At 53.4% G+C, this 4,008-nt stretch overlaps 1 pseudogene; it reads left to right on the top strand.

The window, feature by feature from the left end:
* Positions 1 to 1,172: 1,172 nt before the first annotated feature.
* Positions 1,173 to 1,353, top strand: LOC116434388 (U2 spliceosomal RNA; annotated as a pseudogene).
* The last annotated feature ends 2,655 nt before the right edge of the window (positions 1,354 to 4,008 follow it).

Genomic DNA, 4,008 nt, shown 5'->3' with positions numbered 1-4,008 from the left:
TTCATTTTATCTTTTCCAACTCTATTGATTTTACTATTCTAAATATTTAGTTTATTTATTTTAATTTACACATCTACATACTCATTTTATTTACTTATTTTATATGTCTGACACTAATTCTATCTGGCTCTATATTCTAACCTATCTACTTAGTTTAACGACTGACTCACTAAAGCACTGACCCCTTCCTCTCTTAGGTTTTAAATCTACTTTTACTTTTTTCTTTTCTTTCTTAACAATTTGCCTATCATTATTCTATTTATTAACCATAACTGGGTGCTATTTCTATGTATTCTTATGTTTCATTATTCTATTTATTTTCTCTTTTTCTTACTTTCTTCTCCGCTCCTGACTCCCCCCATGCGTGCATGCCCCTGCCATACCGACCTTGCCCTCGCGCTCACGCCCTAATAGCACTATATGTATATAGCCTTATGCAAGAATTGTATATACCGACTGGCGATTTATCTATTTTATTTTATTTTGTGTTTATCTCGTTATATATTTATGATTTAACTATTTACTTACTTATTTATTTGTTTTCATTTATGTATTTATTTACTTTTGGTTATTTATGTTCGCTATTAATTTTATCTATGTTCAATGGCGAAGGCCTGAGTGCAACGACACTCTGATATCGGTTACCATAATTAGTTGACCAACTGAAACTAACAACAATTATGCCTTCATATTTATTATTTATGTATTATTTATCTTTTTTTTATTATTTATTTTTATTTCTCTTTTCTTTTTATATATTATCTGGTTAACTATTTATAATTTCGCTGGTGTAATGTCACTTTCGGTACGCTTACTTCTTTGGTCTCACCTTGTATGTCTCATCTACCCATCTATTTATTTTCTTCCTATGTTTATTTATATATCTATTCATTTATTTACATTTTTAAGTACCCATAATTTATAATTTACTATTTATTTATTTATGTATTTATTTAGATATCTATTTATTTCATTATTTATTCTATTTATGTATGTATTCATTATTTATCTACTTATTCTGCGTACCCTATATATAGCATAGCCGCAAATACCAAGCAGAACTTTTTAGCACATATGTACATTCAATGTACCATAAATGATGAGTGATTTGCCTTCGCCATAAAGGCGCTTCTGTATACCTACCCCCAGCCAAACTATGTAAGGCTGGGGGAACATTTGTTGGAAAATAAAGCGCTTTTATCTGTTCTTATCAGCTTAATATCTGATACACTCCGCATCGCGGAGTCAGAATATTAACCTGATTTTTGGAGTCAGGCGGATCGCTGGGGCTCGCTCCACTTCCGCCGCGAGTCGGTCCGGCACTGCAGTGCCGCCGGAAACGGCTCAATTTGCGCTGCAATTGAGCTCCCTACATTTTCTAATAGCCGGATCGGCTCGCTGGACTCCAAAAATAGTCCCTGTTGCTATTCTGACTCCGCGATAAGTACCCGACGCCGCGGTAAATTCACCCGCCGCGGTACTACGCAACAGTGCGGGCCGAGTTGCGATCGGGCGTGTGCGCGGCAAGGTCTGTACACGATCAGTGCTCGAGGTGTTGTGCGGTGAAGTGTAATAAGTGCCTTCGCCGCGGGACCGGATCGAGCCTGCGCGGGAGTACACCTGCGCCGCCCACCTGCGCGGGAGGACCACCGGCGCACCTCCACCTGCGCACCACCACGCATCCTGCTTCCGAGGACAGCCGAGGGAGAGGACGACCAGGGTCTACCGAGGGTCCAGGACTTCACCCAGGACCAACCACCATCCCTGGCCTGCCTGGACAACCCTGGTCTTCCTCTACGTGGGTCACCCAACACCGCAACGACCCACCAGGACTTGGCCATCGGCAACCCCGACGGGAAGGACGGCTCGCCTGATCCACGTCAACCACCGCTGGATCAGGAATCAGGAGCGAGGTGTTATTCCCCTCGGAGAGCGCTCCTGCATCGCTGGACTCCTGCGCCGAGTGAGTCTCTCTTTTCTTTCTATCCCCCCGGCAGTGAGGAGGGTAACGCAGCCGGTCTCCAGCCGTCTGCGGTGCTCGAATCATCGTCGGTAGTCCTCTACCTTACCCCTACGCGTCCACCCGCTCCACCGATCGCTCCCATCCGTTGAGGTGTGTCAACGGACCGGGACGCGTGAGGTCCGAGTCGAGTGGCGCCTCCACCTCCTTCTTCTCCCTTCAGTCACCGCCCGCGTGGAGGCTGACTCCACTCACCCGTTAGTGAGTGGACGTCAGGTCGGCCCGCCTGCGGTGCAACCCCCGTGCAGTCCTCGGTGGAGTGGGCGATTCCGTCGCTCTTCCTCCATCGAGATCGCTGCACTCCTCCGCAACCGTCATCCGTTAGTCTCCCTACCGACTGCCACGTCGGAGGCTGTCATTTTTCCAGGCAGTCTTCGACACCGGACTTAGCGCCGGCGGAGTCAGTGGGGTGTTAGCGCGTGGCGGTATTCCTTCTGTCGCTTTTAACTTAGTTTTCTCTTCTCTTCCTCTGTCATTCCCACTTGGTCTATCTTCCCCGTTTCGCCTCGCTGTGGCACTTAGAAATATTTGCCACAGCCACTCTGTCTCTCTTTCTTCTTTCGACTCACTCGTAGCGTAGGACTTAGTCTTAAGAGCGATGCAGGACCGCGGTGATAGTGCGACGATCACCTCCTGCACTACCGAGGGGAGTAACAATCTTGCCCTGGTGATAGAGTTTCCCTTCCCGGCGGAGTTCCGATGCCCTGCCTGCTTCGGTGTCCCCGGGATCAGGATCAGTGGCGTGTACAAGTCCCACTCGGACTTGACGAAGCACGCCCGGAAGTATCATCCGGGCGTTGCAGTGACATATAAGTGCCGTGAGTGCAGCTTCACCGGCGACGGGAGGTATCCACCCAAGGCGGTGAAGCTGCACCACGGCCATATTCATAGTTCCGCCCACCAGAACAGTCCGAGTGGGACTTGTGCACCTCCCGTGACAGGCGCGACCGGTTCCAGCAACACCTCGCGTCGGGGGAGTACCGCGACATCCGCCCCCGCAGAACCGCGCGCTGCTGCGTTAGCTGCTGCCAACTTGGCGGCCCAGTCCCCGCCCCCGCAAACGACACGCGCCGCGACGCCGCCGCCCCCGCCCCCGCCCACCCACACCCCTACAACGGCGAGGGATTCTACGGGGACGGCCACCACCACCTACACGACGCGGCGCGCAATGGCGGCAGCGGCAACAACAACAGCAACAACAACGGGGACAACAACGAGGACGACGACGAAGACGACGACCACGAGACCGGGGGCGACGGGGGGCAAGGCGCGGGCCACGAAGCAAACAACGTTGCGTGGGGTGCTGGTAACGGCGGCTGCGACGGCTATGACGACGTCGTATCGCACGCCGCCGTCCGGCACTCCCACGCTAACGATCACGATCGGGCCCACCACCAGTGCCCGGCCCGCGCCCCCGCCCCCCACCCAACCAACCTACCCCAGACCTAAGGGGACGCCACCGGTCCAGAAGAGCGGCAGCCCGCCGCGGCGATCGGGGTCGGCTGCCCCAAGGACATCGCCGCCGGCTGCAAGGGCGCCTGCTACGAGAAGAGGCTCCGGTCCCTTAGCTGCTACCGCAACGAGGCCCACCCCACCGGGCAGAAGAGCGGCCCCTGCTACCAGGGGGTCGACTGGCACCCCTCCCGCAAGAACCCCGCCCGTTAGGACCCCGCCCACCACCACCCAAGGGCGGGTGAAACGGGGTATGAGGGGTGCCAAAGTCCCGGTGGAGGTGGGCAGAAGAACTGCCACCACCACCACCCGGAGGACGGTAGCGGCTCCGACCGGAGCCAGAAGAACGCCCCCGAGAGTAGGAGGGACTCCCACCGCCCACACACCATCACCCAGGGCGGTGGTACAGGGAAAGAGTCCCTCCAGCGGCCCCACACCACCTCGGGCCGCACAGCGAAAACCCTCGGGGGTAAGGACGGCGGCCTCACCATCCTACGCCGCCGTCACAGCAGGCGCCCCTTCCCACACGTCACCTC

The sequence above is a fragment of the Nomia melanderi genome, unplaced genomic scaffold (genome assembly GCF_051020985.1).
Source record: "Nomia melanderi isolate GNS246 unplaced genomic scaffold, iyNomMela1 scaffold0090, whole genome shotgun sequence".
Lineage (NCBI taxonomy): Eukaryota > Metazoa > Arthropoda > Insecta > Hymenoptera > Halictidae > Nomia > Nomia melanderi.
This window is presented reverse-complemented; position numbering and strand designations above follow the sequence as displayed.